This window comes from Hemiscyllium ocellatum, chromosome 3 (genome assembly GCF_020745735.1).
Source record: "Hemiscyllium ocellatum isolate sHemOce1 chromosome 3, sHemOce1.pat.X.cur, whole genome shotgun sequence".
Lineage (NCBI taxonomy): Eukaryota > Metazoa > Chordata > Chondrichthyes > Orectolobiformes > Hemiscylliidae > Hemiscyllium > Hemiscyllium ocellatum.
Window position 1 is genome coordinate 144,542,275 of NC_083403.1, and position 22,749 is coordinate 144,565,023.

Below are 22,749 nucleotides of genomic sequence, written 5' to 3' on the forward strand. Positions count from 1 at the left end.
GTGAGGACCTGGAGGGTCCAAGCACTGATCACTGCAGTACCCAATAATCACTGGCTGCCATTCAGAAAAAAATCCATTTACTCCTCATCTGTGTTTCCTGTCTGTGAGCTAATTTCAATTCATCTCAGTAGACTACCTCCAGGATCAGTAATCTGTTCTCTACTGTGACAGATCATTTGCATTTCTTATCTATTTAGCTTGTGCATTATATCTAAATTGATGTTTCTTAATAAACTATCTTAAAATTCATCAGGAGCTCTCGTGACCCACAAATCCAAACACTTTTATTTAATGAGCAAGCCAGGCTCAGACTGGGAATGCCACTGCCAAGTGAGTATCAGTCTCTGGGCTCGTGTGAAATGTGAAAGAGTTATTCTGTGACCAGCTCTTAAACAGCACAGTGAAGAATCAATGGTAAAAAGTGACCAGCATTCAGAGTATCTGCTGTGGCCAAGAAATCAGGATTCTCAGAAGATTATGGGATTGAGATAAGGCAGGGAGGGTAAGATACTTGGAACTAAGGCAGGAAACTCTATAAAAATGTGTAGCAGCATTCATTGCCTCATCAAACACTCTAGAAATGGCTAAACAATCCTGAAATGCAATAACTTATCTCACTAAATGAATGTCACACTACCTGCACAGTAATGTTGGAAATTAAGTCATTTCCATACCGTCCATATCCACTCAGTATAACTGAAGAAAGATATTTAATGTGCAGCCTAGCCTCTCCTAATGAAAGCAGATGTATATGTCTGAGAGTAAAACAAAGCAGTTATTACATGGTTACGCCTGAAAGCTGGATGTTTGCAGGCACCTTTGTGATGTTCAACTTTGTACTAAACCCAAGATTTTCTCTATCTCTTTATTTTTTAGAAAGGAAAAAGTCACTTACAGTCAGTGGGAATGAAATGCTGTGGGTGGAAATGGGAATATCGTTAGTTCATTCAGAAGCATGAGAAGGAAGGGTTACCTTCTCCAACAAACAACCAGCAGAGACAGGACAAAGTGTAGAGTTTGGAGAATAGCTTGCTGGGTTCAGGTTGATAAGGGAATGACTCATCTACAATACTGCAAATACTTCCATCTTCAGACAATCTGATTCACTGAAAAATCCAAACTCATCCGAAGGTAAGGGTATACTTTCCAGAAAAGAACAGTCTGTGGGTTCCTCATCGGCTCTGGGCCTTTAAAGAAGTCAGGGCCTGTACATGTTGGGAAAGCCCCACAGCACCATACACCAATTCCATCATGGAACCTTCCCAATTCAAGCACTCAGGTACACTTTCTCAGTGAATGAGAGTCGGGATCAGAAGGGACATCGCAAAATATGAGCAGAAGGAACTGGAACTGAGTATTCCTGCATTTTTTTGAAATTCTGAAAGTAACATTGCAGCAGCATTTGCAGGATTGTGTCGTGCGAAAGATGATATCTGATTGAAGATGCTAACAGTACAATGATAATTCTGGTAACTCTTGGCCAGGTTCCTGTAAAAATTACACACGGTCCACTGTCTTACAGCTCATTTAAAACAGGAATCACACGGTTTGTCTTCATGGAGGCTGCGAGTTAAAGGGCCTTTTAGGCCAATTTGAGCCACTTTCATAGATTCAACCATGTGCTTTTAGAACACATGCTTCGGTTGTCCCAGACTAAGTAGTTATTTGGCATTAATGAGTGGTCTTCACAAATGCTCCCGGCTTCACCAATCCAAGTTCCTGTACATTTAACTGAGTGCCTCTGATGAACTAAGGGATTCACATTAGAACTGATGAGGTCAGGAAATAAGTGAGATTATTTACATTGAAAACAGAATCAGAACAAAAACAAGGTGCTCAGAGGGAGCAGCAATTGTTGGGCACATCTCTAGCATCTCAGAAGATGGCCAAAGCTGTTCAGAAATTGCTCTTTTTATTTGCTTTGGCTGCTATATATCTGATTTAATTGCCTTGTTAACATACTGTACCGTATCAGCTGAAGAACTTCAGACTGAGGGGTGGTGGAGACTTAGAATGTAACAATGCTAACAGGAATAAAATAATATCCTTATTGGGCTCCTCATGTTGAGGCTTCTCTCACACAACATCAAATGTACACCGCAACTTGCAGAATCATTAACAATTTTACTTCACCAACTCCAACAGCGCTCTCAATGAACACAGACCTCCTCCCAGAAATATGCCAAATGAGCATTACACATACTGCAGTAATTATTGAAAACTCTCCAGCTCAGACACTCTAATTGGCTTTTCAGAACAGAAATATTATTTGACTTGGCTTTGAAATTCTGTTTACCCTAAAATGATTACTTCATGAACTGAAACCAAATGCTCCAAAGTATCAAATAAAATCAGTTTCTCATTGTGTTTCCATTACAGCTCCAACATTTTTAATTTCCATATTTACTGCCACACAAGGAGCATAGCAACAGACATTTGTTAATCATAGTGGGTTTTACAGAATGAGAAAATTCATTTAACTATATTTTCTTCATAACTAATATTGCAGAAATATCTGACTAAAGGACTGTCATGCTGACAAGGAATAACTTATAACATGTTAATGTAGTTTGGTTATGATTTCAGTTTAAGATCTTTGACTTGACTGAAATGACAAGAATTATATCAAACTTGGATCACCAGGAAAATCCTTGCATACATGAACACATTATTATCCCACCCTTCAGAATGTGAACAATATAAATTTGCAAATAGGATTGCTCAATTTTCTAGCTCTGCTACTAATTAAATGAACCTTGAAAACAAAGAAATATTAAATAACATGTTTTCATGGAGACTTCATGTTGCAGGCCTTTCCCACAAATTTTCGCTATGTTTATAAGAAGTTGTATACTAAACACAGCCACGTAATTGCAAAGTCCAGACAACAAAACAACATTTAATAATGCCAAATAAGGACTATACATTCTGCAGTAATTTTTGAAAACTCTGCAGTTTTCATACTATAATAATAACAAAATGTTAATATGATAGACTCCATAGTTACCATCTCCCCAGCACCAAACGCAGTATCATTTTATCTGAATGTAAAGCAATTGAACACTACGGTTTTGCACTTAGATAGTAACAGCCGGCTTTGGCAAATTTATGATCTGCCCAATAATATCTCAATACTTGTACAGAGAGCTAAATTACATAGAATACCAAAAATGTCAACACAATCTTGCACTTTAAAAAAAAATTGCAAGCTTGTTTTATAGGGACAGTCAAACCAAACTTCCAGGAGACAGTGAGGTCTGCAGATGCTGGAGATCAGAGTTGAGAGTGTGTTGCTGGAAAAGCACAGCAGGTCAGACAGCAGCATCTGAGGAGCAGGAGAATTGATTTTCAGGCATAAGCCCTTCCTCATTCCTGATGAAGGGCTTATGCCCAAAACACTGAGTTTCCTGCTGCTCTGATGCTGCCTGACCTGCAGTGTTTTTCCAGCAACACATTCTCCAAACAAAGCTTCCATCCTGTTGTCAATGCTGAATTAACACACAGCAGTCAGCTAGGTATTGTGGAAAGAAAACATTTTAATGAGTAGTGTATAGATTCCTCAACATTGCTGAGAAACTGCAGCCGGAGAGCAATTTTAATAGATTCAGATATAGGGTTTGGGGAATATGTACTTATAAAGCCAAAATTGCAAAGAGAAATTAAGGCAGTATTAACAGAACAACTCTCACAGTCAAGTAATAGCTGGAAGCACACAATTTTCACAAGACAGTCCTGTTTGTGACCAGAGCAGATGTGGGCTGAGATTTAATTCTCCAGTCCTTTACAGTCAGGGCAGGTATCAGTGAGTTGAGAGCTGTCAAGCAAGTTTTATCAGAGGACTTAACACTGAAGTCCCACCTCTCCAGAAGCTGCCTCCTGAAGGTCACTGCTGAAGACCTAGTCATTAGAGGATGCAACTGCAAAAAGGGATAGGTCTTTTTCTTTTGTGTCTCGGTGGGTGGAGGTCGCAGGAACAGAAGATTCAGAGGGGTCAGAGGCAAAGGCAGGGGTTGACGTTCAGAAGTCACCAGCCCCATGCCTCCCATCCTTAACCTAGTCAACCCCAGACTGAGGTAAATGGTGGACCGATCCCCAATCAAGGAGAGAGTCACCCCAGTTTCCTGCAATTGAACTGAAGGGTCCGGTAAATCAAGGAGTTCCAACCGGATCTGTCTGGACCTTGTCAGCTGGAACAGAATAGTGAGAAGGGGAAAGGAGCTCCCCCAGGGCGAGGTGCTCAATTATCTACAGCCACCTTCCTCATCGCCTCCAAAACTGTGCCCCTGAGGTCCGTGGAAAATATTTCTTGATGTTGTCTGGAGGTAAATTCCGCTCTGGGCCACAATTAATGTTTCTCGATGCAATTTGCTGATTAAGAATGGTGAGGTATTGGAATGGTTTGGTTTCACTTGAACATCAGAGTTTGGTGGAGCTATGGACAGTGAAGGGGATTGATGTAGGATACAGCAGGATAGATAGGTTAGAGACATGGGTGGAGGCATAGCAAATATAATTTAATCTAAGCAAGTGCAAGGTGATGCATTTTGGAAGGCCTAATGCAAGTATTCAGTCAATGGCAGAACTCTTAGAAGCATCAATATACAGAAGGATCCAGTTGGACAGGTCCACAGTTCCCTTAAATTGGCAAAACAAGTGGATAATAAAAAGTGAGGTCTGCAGATGCTGGAGATCAGAGCTGAAAATGTGTTGCTGGTTAAAGCGCAGCAGGTCAGGCAGCATCCAAGGAACAGCAAATTCGACGTTTTGGGCAAAAGCCTTTCATCAGGAATGAGGAGAGTGTGCCAAGCAGGCTAAGATAAAAGGTAGGGAGGAGGGACTTGAGGGAGGGGTGAAGGAGATGTGATAGGTGGAAGGAGGTCAAGGTGAGGGTGATAGGCCGGAGTGGGGTGGGGCGGAGAGGTCAGGAAGAAAATTGCAGGTTAGGAGGGCGGTGCTGAGTTCAAGGGAATTGACTGAGACAAGGCGGGGGGAGGGGAAATGAGGAAACTGGAGAAAACAAGTGGATAAGGGATAAAGAAGGCACAGTGCATGCTTGTCTTCATTGGTCAGGGATAAACTATAAAAAATTGGCAAGTTATACAACGGCTGTATATAAGTTTAGTTTGGTCATGTTTGTGTGTATTGTGTATAAAGTGAGGTCTGCAGATGCTGGAGATCAGAGTTGAAAATGTGTTGCTGGTTAAAGCGCAGGCAGCATCCAAGGAACAGGAAATTCGGCATTTCGGGCCAGAGCCCTTCATCAGGAATGTATTGTGTATATTTCTGATCACCACACTATCAGAAGAATGTGGAGGCTTTGGAGAAGTTTACCAGGATATTACCTGGTTTGGAGAGTTTTAGTTAATGAGGAGAGATTGGATAACTTGGATTGTTTTGATTTGAACACCAGAGTTTGTGTGGAAACCTGATAGAAGTTTTCAAGATTATGAGAGGCAAGGATAGAATGGATACTCAGAGCTGTTTCCCAGGGTAGAATATCAATTACTAGGCAACATAGGGTTAAGATAAAATAGGGAAATTTAAAGGAGAAGGTGGTAAGTGCCTGAAATGTGCTGCCAGAGAAGCTGGTGGAAACAGATACAGTAGCGACTTTTAAGAAGCAACTTGACAGACCCATGAATAGACAGGGAACAGAGAGATACAGACCACGTAGAGATGAAAGAGTTTTAGTTTAGAAAGGCCTCCTATATCGGTGCAATCTTGGTGAGCTGAAGGGTGCCTGTTTCTGTGCTATACTGTTGATTGTTCTTGTCCTGTGACAGTTCCAAATAGTGCTGATCTCAACACAGTGAAGGACCTCATTGTTTGGGATTTTTCTCCTGCCAGTAGAATCTCATGTTGGACCTCAGCTGTCTTTGCTGGGAGCTTTGGATTTTGGACCCAGGATTCTGCAACATATAGTAGGGTGGCAAGAGTTTAATTTTAGTCTTTAACTTAATGCCATGCCATTTCCAGACAAAGTCAAGGAGCCAGCCATGGGCAGACTTTGCTTTCTAGATGTGTGCCAGGATAATGACACCATCAAGATGCACCATCCCATGTACATTAAACTTCATTCACAGGCTCTTGGTAAAAACAACATTTAAATCAAAAAGTCTGTTTACAACTCAATCATTGAGTAAGTCAACAACAGTAAAATAATTTGTTTCAAAGCTGTGTGTGTGAAATTTGCAAAACAATATTGCCTGAATCTTATTTCAAATAATCAAGCTGAGAAAGTAGGCTTCATCCAAAACGAGTTCAACAACTTAATTACCTCATCGTCACTTTTGCTCAGTGTTATTTACAATTAGTGAATTAGCATCATAATACAAGGTTAATTACTTATGTTCAAAGTTGTTCTGACCCCAGGCTTCATGTGTCTATTTGAGTGCCACATCCTATTGTGGGGCTGGGAAGTCACACTGAGATACAGAGAGCTGGAATGACTTGCTGACGTCCTGTGCTCTGAAGAATTGTTCAGAAGATCATTAGGAACAATGGAGTAGAACAAAACAGATCAGATAGAGATCTGGGACACTGCACTGTCACACAAGCCATACCCCATACATTCCCAGGAAGGTAGGAGGAGGTGGGGAGTGCAAAAGCAATTAAATTCTCCAACTGCACATTATGTTCCATCCCCACTTTGGCAATAAAACTAAAGTAGTAATGATTAACAGTATGACAAATCAGAGGCTATAAAAGGGAATGTAAAGTGAAACATTCCAACTTCCAAATTCCTTTCTCTCCCCACCACCACCCCCTGCCTGGTGAGCAAGTTTGAAATGACAAAACAGCTTTAAAAGGTAATGGCAATACTCTGTCATCCAAAATGTAGTTGTTTTAATTCAATTCTGCTGTGAAATCAAATCAGCTGAATGTTATTTTCTGGTGAAGTACAAATCGCATTGATTTAGATGGAGCGATTCTTGCCATGCGGTACAGCACATTTTTGTAACATAGAAATAAAGAAACCAGGAGCAGGAGAAGGCCATTTGGCCCTTGGAGCTTACTTCACCATTCAATATTATCATGGCTCATTCTCCATCTCTTATATATATATTTCATAGCCTTCCACAGGTTCATTACCTTTTGAGTGAAGAAATGTTTCCTCATCCCAGTCCTAAATGGTCTACTCTGCATTGTGAGAATGTATCTCCTGGCTCTAGAAACAACAACAGAAATTGCTGGGGTATCTCAGCAGGTCTGGCAGCAGCTGTTGCATTGTAAATTGTATAACCAGCTCCGAGGAAGGGTCACTGGACTGAAACATTAACTCTGATGTCTCTTCACAGATGCTGCCCAGACTTGCTGAGTTTTTACAGCACTTCCTGGTGCTGTTTCTGATTTTCAGCACCTGCAGTTCTTTGCTTTCTCTCCCTCAGGTTCTAGACTCCCCCCACCAACCAGGAAAAGCATCATCCTTGATCTAGTCTGCCCTGCCCTTTTAGAATTTTATCCATTTCAATCAGATCCCCTGTCATTCTTCAGAACTGCACTGTCCTCAAGGACCCTCTCCAGTATCAGCCCTGTGAATCTCTGCTGCACTCCCTCTCTGGCAAGTCTATCCTTCCTTAGGTAAGGAGACCAAAACTGTGTGCCGTACACCAGGTGTGGTCTCACAAAGGCCGTGTATAGCCACATAAGACATCCCGGCTTCTAAACTCAAATTCCACTGCAAGGAGAGCCAGTAAACCACTTATGTTACTAGTTGTTTGCTGCACCTAACTGTCTACTTTCATTGACTGGTGTATAAGGATACCCGGATCCCTTTGTAGATCCACATTTCACAATATATCACCATTTAAATAATACTTTTCCTGGTTTTCACATTGCACTGTACAGCTTTATATTTAGACCCATTGTACTTATTGGCCCTGTGTGTACCCACTCACTCAATTTGTCTAAATAACATTGAAATCTCCTGCAACCTCCTCACAACTCACAATCCCACCTAGATTTATGTCATCGACAAAGTTGGATTTGTTTTTTCGGTGCCCTCATCCAGGTCATTTATAGATATCGTGAATAGCTGGGAGCTAATCACTGACTGTTGTAAGACAACATAGTCACTGCCATTCAAAAATTGGCCCAATTATTCCCCACTCTCCGTTTCCTGTCTGTCAACCAAATCTCAATCCATGCCAATATATTACTCCCAATCCCATGCATCCTAACTTCCCCCACTAACTTCTTAGCAGACACCTTATCAAAAACTTTCTGAAAGCCCAAATATACCACATTGACCAGTTCCCACTTATCTCTTCTACTAGCTACATCCTCAAAAAAACTCCAATGGATTTGTTAAGCATGATTTGCCTTTCATAAGCCAATGCAGCCTTTGCCCAATCTTATTAAAGTTTTCCAAATGGTTTGATACCATGTCCTTCATAATAGACTCTAGCCATTTCCTCCATCAATGATATTAGCCTAACTGGTCTGTAATTCTGTTTTATTTTCTCCCTCCCTTTTTAAATAGTGGGGTCACATTTTCCACACTCCAGTCTGTTGGAAGTGTTCCAGAGTTCATAAAAGTTTGGAAGATGACCACCAAGGTATCCAATATTTCCATGGACTCTTCCTTTTGGTTCTCTTGGATGGAGATGATCATGCTCTGACACTGGAGCAATATCTTATCACAGTCCACCTGCCTCTGTGGACAGGTGCCATAGAGATACAGGCACACCACCTAGAAGGGCTGCTGGAGACTCACAATCACCTGTGCCCTATTGCCCCAGCACCAAAGACAGGGAGACAGTCTGGAGTCTTGACATCAGTTCAAATGCCCCATTCTCAAAGGGAGATAGGACAATGCCAGGAGGCATACACAGGTTCCTAGGCAGTGTACATTCAGGAGGTGGAGTTCATGCTGAGTTTTCAGGATGGATAGATTGGATCCCTCTCCTGCTGTCACGGGGCAGTCTATACTGAGCACGCAATGTGCTAACCACATTGCTGAAAGCAGGTTTCACATGCACTTCCTTTGAACCACTTTATACCACTAAGCAAACCCTCTGAACTTCCATAGTTTTCTTAACGTGATTGCTGAATTTGTACAACATGATCAGATTGTGACATAAACAGTAAATTAACTGTCATAAACATTCATACTTAAACAGGCTGGTTTGGATGATCTCACCAATGCTGAGCACTGCAACAGATATTCAGATGTTCTTAAAAAATAAAGGAATTTTAGATTTAATAAAACATCTGCAGCATTAATGGTTTTACATTTTGTTAACCCAGGGAGTTGTTGTGCCTGCTTCTATCATAACAAAAATTATTGTGAAGCTTACACACTTAGTCAACAAAACATATTCTACTTTTGCTCTTGATCTGAAATTACATTCCTCAGAGATATCCACAATATTTCCATTTACTCCCTTATGCAAGGTGGGAAAGCAAATCTTAGCAGGACTTATACACTTAATGGAGAAAGTGAGGACTGCAGATGCTGGAGATCAGAGCTGAAAATGTGTTGCTGGAAAAGCGCAGCAGGTCAGGCAGCATCCAAGGAGCAGGAGAATCGACATTTCGGGCATGAGCCCTTCTTCCTGACCTGCTGCGCTTTTCCAGCAACACATTTTCAGCTTATACACTTAATAGTAAGATCCTAGGGAGTGTTGCTGAACAAAGAGACCTTGGAGTGCAGGTTCATAGCTCCTTGAAAGTGGAGTCACAGGTAGATAGGATAGTGAAGAAGATGTTTGGCATGCTTTCCTTTATTGGTCAGATTATTGAGTACAGGGGTTGGGAGGTCATGTTGCAGCTCTACATGACATTGGTTAGGCCACTGTTGGAATATTGCGTGCAATTCTGGTCTCCTTCCTATTGGAAAGATGTTGTGAAACTTGAAAGGGGTCAGAAAAGATTTGCAAGTATGTTGCCAGGGTTGGAGGATCTGAGCTACAAGGAGAGGCTGAACAGGCTGGGGCTGTTTTCCCTGGAGTGTCGGAGGCTGAGGGGTGACCTTATAGAAGTTTATAAAATCATGAGGGGCATGGATAGAATAAATAGACAAAGTCTTTTTCCTGGGGTCGGGGAGTCCAGAACTACAGGGTATAGGTTTAGGGTGAGAGGGGAAAGATGTAAAAAAGACCTAAGGGGCAACTTTTTTGTGCAGAGGGTGGTACGTGTATGGAATGAGCTGCCAGAGGGTGTGGTGGAGGCTGGTACAATTGCAACATTTAAGAGGCATTTGGATGGGTATATGAATAGGAAGGGTTTGGAGGGCTATGGTCTGTTTGCTGGCAGGTGGGACTAGATTGGATTGGGATATCTGGTCGGCATGGACAGGATGGACCGAATGGTCTGTTTCCATGCTGCACATCTCTATGACTCTATGACTCTATGTGAAGACTCATTAGGAACCAGAACAAATGCAGCCACAAAGACCAGCGGAAACCAGCTCATTACCAGCGGCGGAATTTACTGTGTGATGTTGGGCTCATCACTGACTGCATTCATTACAGAACACAGCACCCCAGTTAGTGAGAATCACGCACTTTGTGAAATAATTCCAGAGAGACTGATAACCCATGACCAAGTCCCCCTTTATTTACACTTATACAGTACATGACACTGACCCAGCTAGCACAGAGTGATCTGAACCCCTAACACTCCTGTTTAGGTCTGTCAGCTGGGGCTTTCTGATTGGACCAGGTTAACAGCCCCAACCAGGGAACTCCTCTTCTGTGAGGTCCACCTGGCTGACCTTGTTCCAAATACTACAGTTAGCTGCTTGAGAATGGGAACCTCACCTTGATGCAGTGACTATGGCCGGTACCTCAGGAGGGTCAGGCTGCAGGGTTCCTTGCTGGAGCACAGAGAGAAAGCTGTCAGGGCATGATGGGGGGGTTAGGGAGTCATTCTGTCAGACTCAGGCAGGAGGAACAACCCTTCATGTTGCTGGAACACTCACCTGGATTCCCCTGGCATAACTTCTCAAGGCATGGCCTCCAACAGTTCTGCTGTGTTGTGATTAGGTTCTTAATTAGACATTTGATAATCTCAATTGGTTTTCTGAGCAGGAAGATTGTCCTTGACCCCCTACTAGAGCTGATTTAAAGTTAAGTTGGAAAGGGAACAGGGTCCCCATCCTGCACTGTCCAGCCCAGGTCCATGGGGAGGGAATTTAATTCTGTCCCAAATATAGAACTAGAAGACATGGAATTCTGTGTAAGGTAAATATGGAATCAATGTCAATAAAAGCTTATTTACTCAGTGATTAATATCTGAAATTACCTTACAAGTAAAATAGCAGAGGCAAAGAAGATTCTGATAATTCAGAACAAATTCAAATGTCACAAAAAAGGATATCCAATGTTCGAAATGCAGCAGTGAGCTGTGGTGAGTTAAAAGGTTACTGTATATTCGTATGTCCATATATTTGTTGTGCTTTGGGTAAATAAATCACTCAAGTCTCTGCTAGGATCATGAAGAAAGCAATAAGAAACAATCCTGGATATAGGATTAGCTAATGTGTAGCACACTTTCACTGAGGCTGTGCTATAAATAACATCAACTGTGACAGTGCACAATGTGAGGGTGATCAACACTCCCCTGAGAGAAAGGAAGATGTTTAAAAAGATCAATTCAGTTTTCTCTAACTCAGATCATCAGTTTTGTTAAAACATATTTACACTAAAATATTAGTCTTCCACTTTAAAGCAAATTGATTCATATTCTCTGATAACTTAAAACCAGAAATAGAACTTGGTGTCAAACATATCACAAAGCACACTTTTACCTGATAATGCAGAGTTTTGCTGGGAATTTGTATTTTAATGGTTACATTAAAGTGACATCAGGAAGTACTCCCCACTGACAGCTGCCTGTAGCATTCTGCCTTTATATTTAAAAAACCTTAAGAAAACAATATTCCATGACTCTATAAGTAGTAAAAAAAAAGTCTTAGCACATGCTGAACCTTCACACTTAATTGCAAATGTGTTGCTGGTCAAAGCACAGCAGGCCAGGCAGCATCTCAGGAATAGAGAATTCGACGTTTCGAGCATAAGCCCTTCATCAGGTCAATTATAATTATTTTTGTCCTCTGATTATCAACCCTCCTCATCGCATCATACCAGCCCAGAAACTGGTCCTTCAATCCAACTAGTCCGTACTGAACATAATGCCAAACTAAGCTCATCCTACCTGCCTGGGCCTAGCCCATATCCCTCCAAAACTTTCCTATTCATGTATCCATCCGAGTGTCTTTTAAACTGTAGTCATAAACACATCCACCACTTCCTCAGGAAGTTCATTCCACACATGAACCACCCTCTGTGTAAAATTTGCCTCCATGACTTTTTAAAAGTTCTGTCATCTCACTTTAAAAACATGCTGCCAATCTTGAAATCCCCAATCCTAGACAAAAGACAACTATCATTAACTCTATCAATACCCCTCATGATTTTTAAAATTTCTATAAGTTCACCCCTCAACCTCCTATGCTCTAGTATAAAATGTCCCAGCCTCTTTTCATAACTCAAACCTTCCAGATGCGGCAAAATCCTGGTAAATCTCTTCTGAACACCCTTTCCAGCTTAATTATATCTGTACATAAAAAGCAGGACAAATCTAACCCAGCCAATTACTTTCCCATCAATCTATTCTCGATCATCATTAAAATGATGAAAAGTGTCATCAACAGAGCTATCAAGCAGCAAGAGGTCAGCAATAACCTGCTCAGTGACGTCCAGTTTGGGTTCCCCCAGGGTCACCCAGCTCCTGACCTCATCACAGAAGGGAAGGAGGGAAAGGAAGAGAGTGTTAGTCATTGGGGACTCAATAATTAGAGGCTCAGATAGAAGGTTTGTTGGGAACGAACGAGACTCACGATTGGTGTGTTGCCTCCCAGGTGCCAGGGTCCATGATGTCTCGGATCGTATCTTTGGGGCCCTGAAGGGAGAGGGTGACCAGCCTCAAGTCGTGGTCGATGTAGATACCAACGACATAGGTAGAAAGAGGGATAGGGATGTAAGGCAGGATTTCAGGGAGCTAGGGTGGAAGCTGAGAGCTAGAACAAACAGAGTTGTTATCACTGGTTTGTTACCCATGCCATGTGATAGTGAGGCAAGGAATAGGGAGAGATATCAGCTGAACACATGGCTGCAGGGATGGTGCAGGAGGGAGGGTTTCAGGTATTTGGATAATTTGGGCTCATTCTGGGGAAGGTGGGAACTCTACAAACAGGACGGTCTTCACTTGAACCAGAGGGGTACTAATATCCTGGGTGGAAAATTTGCTGGTGCTATTCGGGTAGGTTTAAACTAGCTCAGCAGGGGGATGGGAACCTGAGGTGTAGCTGCAGTGCACAGGAGGATGAGAGTAGGGAGGATAGGGACAGGATTTCAGAGTCACAGGAATGTGCTCGCAGACAGCGAGCTGGTTTGAAGTGTGTCTACTTCAACGCCAGAAGGATCCAAAATAAGGTAGGTGATCTTGCAGCATGGATACGTACCTGGGACTTCGATGTTGCAGCCATTTCGGAGACATGGATAGAGCAGGGTGAGGAATGGATGTTCCAGGTTCCATGGTTTAGATGCTTCATTAAAAACAGCCAAGGCAGTAAAAGAGGGGGAGGTGTGGCCTTGTTAGTCAAGGATAGCATCACGGTGGCTGAAAGAACTTTTGACGAGCACCCGTCTCCTGAGGTAGTGTGGGCTGAGGTTAGAAACAGGAGAGGAGAGGGCACAGTGCTTGGAGTTTTTTATCGGCCTCCGCAGAGTTCCAGGGAGGTGGAAGAGAGGATTAGCAAAATTATTCTGGGTAGGAGTGAAAGGAACAGTGTGGTCATTATGGGGGACTTCAATTTCCCCAACATTGACTGGAAATGCTATAACTCTAGTGCATCGGATGGATCAGTTTTTATCCAATGTGTACAGGAGGGTTTCCTGACACTGTATGTCGAAGAGGGGAGGCCACACTGGATCTGGTGCTTGGTAATGAACCAGACCAGGTGTTTGATTTAGTTGTAGGTGAGCATTTTGGAGAAAGTGACCATAATTCAATTACATTTAGTTTAGCGATGGAAAGGGATAGGTACATGCCACAGGGCAAGAGTTATCGATGGGGCAAGGGCAATTATAATGCGATTAAGCAAGAATTAGGATGCATAGAATGGGGGAGCAAAATGCAGGGGATGCAGACAATGGAAATGTGGAGCTGGTTTAAGGAACAGATATTACGTGTCCTTGATAGGTATGTCCCTGTCAGGCAGGGAGGAAGTGATAAGGTAAGGGAACTGTGGTTTACTACAGAAATTGCATCTCTTGTTATGAAGAAAAAAGAGGCTTATGTGTTGATGAGGCAAGATGTTACAGATGAGGTGATGGAGAGTTACAGATCAGCTAGGAAGAATTTAAAGAGAGAGTTAAGAAGAGCAAGGAGAGGACATGAGCAGTCTTTAGTAAACAGAATAAAGGAGAACCCTAAAGCTTTCTATAGGTATGTGAGGAATAAAAGGATGATTAGGGTAGGAATAGGGCCAGTCAAAGACAGAATGGGAAGTTGAGTGTGGACCCTGTAGAGATCGGAGAGGTGCTAAATGAACATTTCTTATCAGTGTTCACTCATGAAAAGGAGGGTATGTAGAGGAGAAGAATGAGGTACGAGATATTAGACTAGAAAGGATCGAAGTTAGTTATGAACAGGTGTTATCAATTCTAGAAGGAGTGAAAGTAGACAAGTCCCCGGGACTTGATGGGATTTATCTGAGGATTCTCTGGGAAGCTAGGGAGGAGATAGCAGAGCCTTTGGCATTGATATTTTAAGCGTCATCATCTATAGGTTTAGTACCAGAGGACTGGAGGATTGCAAATGTGCCCTTGTTCAAGAAGGGCAGGTAATTATAGACCAGTGAGCCTTACTTCTGTTGTAGGAAAAGTTTTGGAAAGGATTATAAGAGAAAAGATTTATAATCATCTAGCAAGCAACAATTTGATTTCAGATAGTCAACATGGTTTTATCAAGGGCAGGTCATGTCTCACAAGCCTCAGTGAAGTTTTTGAGAAGGTGACCAAGCATGTGGATGAGGGTAGGGCAGTTGACGTGGTGTACATGGACTTCAGTAAAGCCTTTGATAAGGTTCCACATGGTAGGCTGAAGGAGAAACTGCAGAGGCATGGGATTGAGGGTGATTTAGCAGTTTGGATTAGAAACTGGCTTTCTGAAAGAAGGCAGCGAGTGGTGGCTGATGGAAAATATTCAGCCTGGAGTCTGGTTACTAGTGGTGAGCCACAAGGATCTGTTTTGGGACCACTGCTGTTTGTCATTTTTGTAAATGACTTAGACGCAGGCATAGGTGGATAGATTAGTAAATTTGCAGATGACACTAAGGTCGGTGGAGTAGTGAACAGTTTGGAAGAATGTTACAGGTTGCAGGGGGACTTGGATAAACTGCAGAATTAGGCTGAGAGGTGGCAAATGGAGTTCAATGCAGCTAAATGTGAGGTGATGCACTTTGGAAGAATAACAAGAAGGCAGAGTACTGGGTCGATGGAAAGATTCTTGTAGTGTGGATGTGCAGAGGGATCTTGGAGTCCCATGTACATAGATCCTTGAAAGTTGCCACCCAGGTGGATAGCGCTGTTAAGAAGTCATACGGTGTGTTAGGTTTCGTTGGTCGAGGGATTGAGTTCCGGAACCGCAATATCATGCGGCAATTATACAAAACACTGGTGTGGCCACACTTGGAATATTGTGTACAGTTCTGGTCGCCCCATTCCAGGAAGAATGTGGAAGCATTGGAAAAGGTGCAGAGGAGATTTATCAGGATGTTGCCTGGTCTGGAGGGAAGGTCTTATGAGGAAAGGCTGACAGACTTGGGTCTGTCCTCATTGGAAAGAAGGCGGCGAAGAGGGGATTTCATAGAGACATACAAGATGGTCAGAGGATTAAATAGGGTAGACAGTGAATGACCTTTTCCTCGGATGATGACGTCAGCTTGTACAAGAGAGCACAACTATAAATTGATGTGTTATAGAAGAAAGATAGATGTCAGAGGCAAGTTCTTTACGCAGACAGTGGTAAGGGTGTGGAATGCCTTACCTGCTAATGTAGTCAACTCAGCCACATGAGGGAGATTTGAACAATCCTTAGATAAGCACATGGATGATTCTGGGATAGTGTAGGGGGACGAGCTGAGAATAGTTCACAGGTCGGTGCAACATCGAGGGCCGAAGGGCCTGTTCTGCGCTGTATTGTTCTATGTTCTATGCTCTATGTTCTCAAGGACAACTAGGGACTGACAATAAATGCTGGCCAACCAGAACAGGGTACAGTATTCCAGAAGAGGTCTCACCTGTACAACCTCAATGTGACTTCCCAACTCCTGTACTGAAAGGACTGAACAATGAAGGCAAGCATGCTAATTTCTCCATATTTAGTGTGTAAAAATCCTTCACAATTTTAACAGCTTAATAATTCTGTCATTTGCCTTCTCTACTCTTTGGAAAAGAAAACAGTTTATCCAGTCTTCACATAACTAAGTCCCTCATTCCTGATTTCATTTTAGTCATACTCATCTGCATCTTCTCAAAGACCATAAGACCATAAAACTTAGGAGTGGAAGTAAGACCATTCGGCCCATTGAGTCCACTCCGCCATTCAATCATGGCTGATGGGCATTTCAACTCCACTTACCTGCATTCTCCCCGTAGCCCTTAATTCCTTGTGACATCAAGAATTTATCAATCTCTGCCTTGAAGACATTTAGCGTCCCAGCCTTCACTGCACTCCGCGGCAATGAATTCCACAGGCCCACCATTCTCTGTCTCCGCATTTCTGTTCTGAATTTACCCCCTCTAATTCTAAGGCTGTGTCCACGGGTCCTAGTCTCCTCGCCTAACAGAAACAATTTCCTAGCGTCCACCTTTTCCAAGCCATGTATTATCTTGTAAGTTTCTATTAGATCTCCCCTTAATCTTCTAAACTCCAATGAATACAATCCCAGGATCCTCAGCTGTTCCTTGTATGTTAGACCAACCATTCCAGGGATCATCTGTGTGAATCTCCACTGGACACGCTCCAGTGCCAGTATGTCCTTCCTGAGGTGTGGGAACCAAAACTGGACACAGTACTCCAAATGGGGCCTAACCAGAGTTTTATAAAGTCTCAGTAGCACAACGGTGCTTTTATATTCCAACCCTCTTGAGATAGATGACAACATTGCATTCGCTTTCTTAATCACAGACTCAACCTGCATGTTTACCTTTAGAGAATCCTCGACTAGCACTCCCAGATCCCTTTGTACTTTGGCTTTATGAATTTTCTCAATGTTTAGAAAGTAGTCTATGCTTTTATTCTTTTTTCCAAAGTGCAAGACCTCGCATTTGCTCACGTTGAATTCCATCAGCCATTTCCTGGACCACTCTCCCAAACTGTCGAGATCCTTCTGCAGCCTCCCCACTTCCTCAGTACTACCTGCCTGTCCACCTAACTTCATATCATCGGCAAACTTCGTTAGAATGCCCCCAGTCCCTGCATCCAGATCATTAATATATAATGCGAACAGCTGGGGCCCCAACACTGAACCCTGCGGGACACCGTTTGTCACCGGCTGCCATACCAAAAAAGAACCTTTTATCCCAACTCTCTGCCTTCTGTCAGACAGCCAATCCTCAATCCAAACCAGTAGCTCACCTCGAACACCATGGGCCCTCACCTTACTCAGCAACCTCCTGTGTGGCACCTTATCAAAGGTCTTTTGGAAGTCTAGATAGACCACATCCACTGGGTTTCCCTGGTCTAACCTACCTGTCACCTCTTCAAAGAATTCCAACAGGTTTGTCAGGCACGACCTCCCCTTACTAAATCCATGTGGACTCGATGGGCCAAATGGCCTTTACCAATACGAGAAATGGTGGGTAAACTGTTTCCCATTACATCTGAGATGATTCGATGGCAATTAGTGATCTACAATTACTCTACTCACAAAAGCTGCAAATACTCACGTTTCTAAAGGGCCTTAATCATGTAAAATGTCTCAGAAAACTCCACAAAATACACAGTACTACTTTCACAAGGAGGGATGCTGGCGAATATGGCAGCCATTCCGAACCCACAATGAGATGAATGACCAATTCATCTGTTTTATGATTCACACATAGACACAGCTCTCCGCAGGAACAAGAAGAATGAATGCATTTTCTAGAAAACTAAACAAAAACACTGCAACCATAATGAGGAGTCATATACTGAATCACAAATCAAACATAGCAAAGTGACTACAGTCTTTTTCTGTTTGGATCCTTGATCAAGATTGAGGTTAAGGTTCAGTTTGTGTGTGACTGAATATAACGACTTCTGCCAAAAACTGATGGAAACTCAATGTGTTTCACAGAACACTGCAATTCTTCCCAAGAATATTGCTCATCACTTCCTGTCTGCTTCAGGAATTAACTCTTTAGTGTTCTTAGTTAAACATAAGAGCATTCTTTTTTTAAAAGTTCTTTCAATTTTGGCTGCTCACTTTAGGAAGTACAGCAAATTCTGAGAACCTATTAATAGATGTTTGACACGTCAGAATAATTTGAATGATAAAATGGAAATTGTAAGCTCATGCAGTGAAATTGAGGCAACACCATTGTAACTTGATGCTTTTTACTGCTTAAACAATCTGATTACGTTTTTAACTAAAAACCATTTCAATTAATGTAAGCAATAGGGACTGACTCAGATTTTGCATTAATGCACATCAGGGAGTACGTTGTCATCTACTTTAACATAACTCCATTACTATATTGGAATATGACACTTCACAGTTAAATGAGATTTTCAAATATCATCCAATAATGTGCATTAAATGCACTGCTATTTTCCAAATCTGATATTGTTAAACGTAAAGCAAAATTTTAATACCACCTTTCCTGGCAGCTTTCAAAACACATGTCACAAAATTAACAATCTTTACATTAATAAATAATATGGAAACTCCTTGATACACAGCAGTTGCATATTCAAATCGTGACAATTTGCTGTGACCACTTGCAGTGACACTGTGGGAAAAATGGTACCTAGGTGTTGATGTCGTTCTCCTGCAATCACCATGAAAGAACCTCCTGTTCACCATTATAATCACAAGAGTGTCTTACATCATGATGACTGGTTGCTAAATTACATTCAGCTTTTTTTGGGTCTGACTCACTTTTGAATGGTTTTGAAATGTTCACAAATTGAATACCCTAATGTAGTCATATATATTAACTGTAAAAATGACACTGAAATGAAAAAATGGGTAATTTTAATTGGCTAAATTTTGAGAAAAAGCAACCAGCAATGGTTAGTAATGACACAAGGCATAATGCAATAGTGTACACTGTTAATTGGGCTATAAACAGGACAAAATGTACAATCTGAGGAACAGAATGCCTTGATTTAGTAACGAAAATGATTATTTACAGGAATGAATACAATTGGTCCCAATATATTTGAGTGAAAGGATAAGCAAACATATAAATCACACGGGAGGTGCAAAGTGACTTCTGAGTCTGAACTGCTCTGAATTACATTGAAATTTAAATTCTAGTATTTTCTCAGTTTGGGTCTATTTGGCTTATCGATACAATTTACCCATTTGTGGAGCGTAAATAAACTGAAATACGTGGGCACTGGATTATTACAGAAGCAAATATTTTCCTACAAGGCAAAATAAGAATTTGAATTGGTTCAGTTTCCAGCGATTTAACCTCAACAAGAACATTATCTGGCAACAGAATTGGCGCAATCTATTGCCTGGTGTCCGTCCCATTTTTACATGGAATTTTATGGTTCTTGAAAAAAGCACATTTTTAAAAGCACATAAATGTTAAAGACTACAAATAAAAACTCCCTTGTAGGCAAATGACAAAAACTCTAATTCATAGTCAAGCCATGTAAAACATAAAATTCTAAATATCAGCTTATCACCATTAAATGTATTTTGCTAGATGGATAGACTGTAGCAGTCCACAAAAGGTTAAGTTGAACTACTTATCAAATTAGAAAGAGTGACATCTCAATCCTTTAAAACCATATTTACCAACCTGTAGGGAAGTGCTGCTGACAATACCAAGCTCTCCAAGTCTGTAGCATTACACCAACAGCACACTGCGTCCTCAAAGTCCTTTTTGCATTTCTAAATGATATAGTGTTATAGCTGGCTGCTCTCCAGGTGCCTGTTATTTTTCTGCTTTTTAATTTCCCAAAAAAAACCACTGAAAGCAAAAGCTGATGTCCTTCAAACATCTCATCTTCCTTGGAGCCAGGCAAATGGTTGAGGATCTAAGATGTTTTTGGCACATTGTTTGAAGAAAAGAATGTACACTGCGTCCTCCAACGCCAGCTTCACCTGTGAAGTAGTTGGTAAAACAAACTTCTCTCTCAAATTACAGAGGCAAGTTACTGAAGCAGTTTCAGTAATATAGGACTGAAAGCTATCCACCACAGACTTAAGAAATACCCAACTTTAGAAGGCTGCATTTGAAAGGAATTCTGCAGCTGCTATTAAGGGAAATTACAATTCAACTTGCGTGTGGTTCATGCATCTTTTTCCAGATGTTTAACCCACTGTTGTTCAGCAGAGCAGAACAAGCCACTGAACCGAGTAAACAACCCTATATTTGTAAACAGTGACTTGTTTTGTCAATATGTTACTATTATGGAGATGATTTGTTAATGGATTATGCAAAGATTCACTTGAACTGTAATTGAATTTCCGGTTGACTTTCAAAACAAAGCATAAAAGTGCTCATGAGTTGATAACCCAATATGCTAGCTGTATGTACATCACACTGTTGGAGGGGAGGACATGGGTATATTCATCAATTCTGCATACACAGTCTCTCTCCAGTTACCACACCCTAAGAGGCCTTTGGCAACTATGGACTTCCATTTGACTTGTTATTGATCCCCCTCAAACCACACCACTTCAACCGTAATGAGGACAGAACGCCCCTGGTGCTCACCTTCCACCCTACCAACCTTCGCATAAACCAAATCATCCGCCGACATTTCTGTCACCTCCAAAAAGACCCCACCATCAGGGATATATTTCCCTCCCCACCCCTTTCCGCTTTCCGCAAAGACCGTTCCCTCCGTGACTACCTGGTCAGGTCCACGCCCCCCAACGACCCACCCTCCCATGCTGGCACCTTCCCCTGCCATCGCAGGAACTGTAATACCTGTGCCCACACCTCCTCCCTCACCTCTATCCAAGGCCCTAAAGGAGCCTTCCACATCCATCAAAGTTTTACCTGCACACCCACTAATATCATTTATTGTATCCGTTGCTCCCAATGCGGTCTCCTCTACATTGGGGAGACTGGATGCCTCCTAGCAGAGCGCTTTAGGGAACATCTCCGGGACACCCGCACCAATCAACCACACCGCCCCGTGGCCCAACATTTCAACTCCCCCTCCCAGTCTGCCGAGGATATGGAGGTCCTGGGCCTCCTTTACCGCCGGTCCCTCACCACCAGACGTCTGGAGGAAGAACGCCTCATCTTCTGCCTCGGAACACTTCAACCCCAGGGCATCAATGTGGACTTCAACAGTTTCCTTATTTCCCCTTTCTCCACCTCATCCTAGTTTTAAACTTCCAGCTCAGCACTGTCCCCATGACTTGTCCTACCTGCCTAGCTCCTTTTCCACCTATCCACTCCACTCTCTCCTCCCTGACCTATCACCTTCATCCCCTCCCCCACTCACCCATTGTACTCTATGCTACTCTCTCCGCACCCCCAGCCTGCTCTAGCTTATCTCTCCACGCTTCAGGCTCTCTGCCTTTATTCCTGATGAAGGGCTTTTGCCCGAAACGTCGATTTTGCTGCTCCTTGGATGCTGCCTGAACTGCTGTGTTCTTCCAGCATTACTAATCCAGAGGTAGGGCAGTAGTCTACAGCTGACTTCTGCACATGGCTGAACATGGAATTACTGCTCTCATTGCCTACCATTAGAGTTCTGGAAGGATTGATACATTGGCAAACAACCTGTAGCCACAATTTTATTGCACCTTCTATGGCCAACACAAGACCAGAGCTTCTGGCTCAGAGGCAGGGACACGGCCCACTGAGGAACAGCTGCACTAGGTTGATTACATTAAGTTGTGAATTGCCGAGAAAGAATGGAAGAAAATATCTTTATTTTAAATCAAACATAAACTGCAGCAAACCCAATTTGCCTCTTGCTGCTTTCAGAATGGTGTACAACATTTGGCTGGGGTGGGGGTGTCAGGGGGGTGGGGGGAGGAGGTGGATGGTTGTGTGCAATCTATCTTAAACCTTTGGGTAAAGGTGCTTCAGCCCAGGTCCTTTAGCTGCTAAAGAATCTCCAAGGTCACCAAGTTATGGTCTCCACCTGCCACACGAGTTTATCCTCATTTAGCACAAGGTGCCAGCCCGGGAAAGGACTTAAAGCACATGCCAGAAACAGTCACTGGGATTATTAGGAAGGCCCAGTCTACAGCCTTAATTAGCTGTCAGCTTTCATTAGTCAAGTTGCACAGCATCATGTTGGATAGCACTGACATAATGCTCTCTCACAACAGCTTTTACTGAGAATTCTCATAAACATATTACTTTCCATTGATCACTGGCAATGGTATGAAAAGGATATTTGAAACACATAGCAGACCTCCTGGGACAGTTTATCAAAACTTCAGCAACATTCTTTGAAAAATAATTCTGAACATTTTCTGAAAAGGATTGTGCTACTCGACACTAAGAATATATAGGTGTGACAAGGAAGGCAACAACATATCACCTC

At 42.3% G+C, this 22,749-nt stretch overlaps 1 protein-coding gene across 1 annotated transcript in view; it reads right to left on the bottom strand.

Annotated features, from left to right (window-relative positions):
- Positions 1–22,749, bottom strand: part of LOC132835003 (putative Polycomb group protein ASXL2) — a 310,992-nt gene that overhangs the window by 191,681 nt on the left and 96,562 nt on the right. The gene's annotated exons all lie outside the window — the stretch shown is intronic.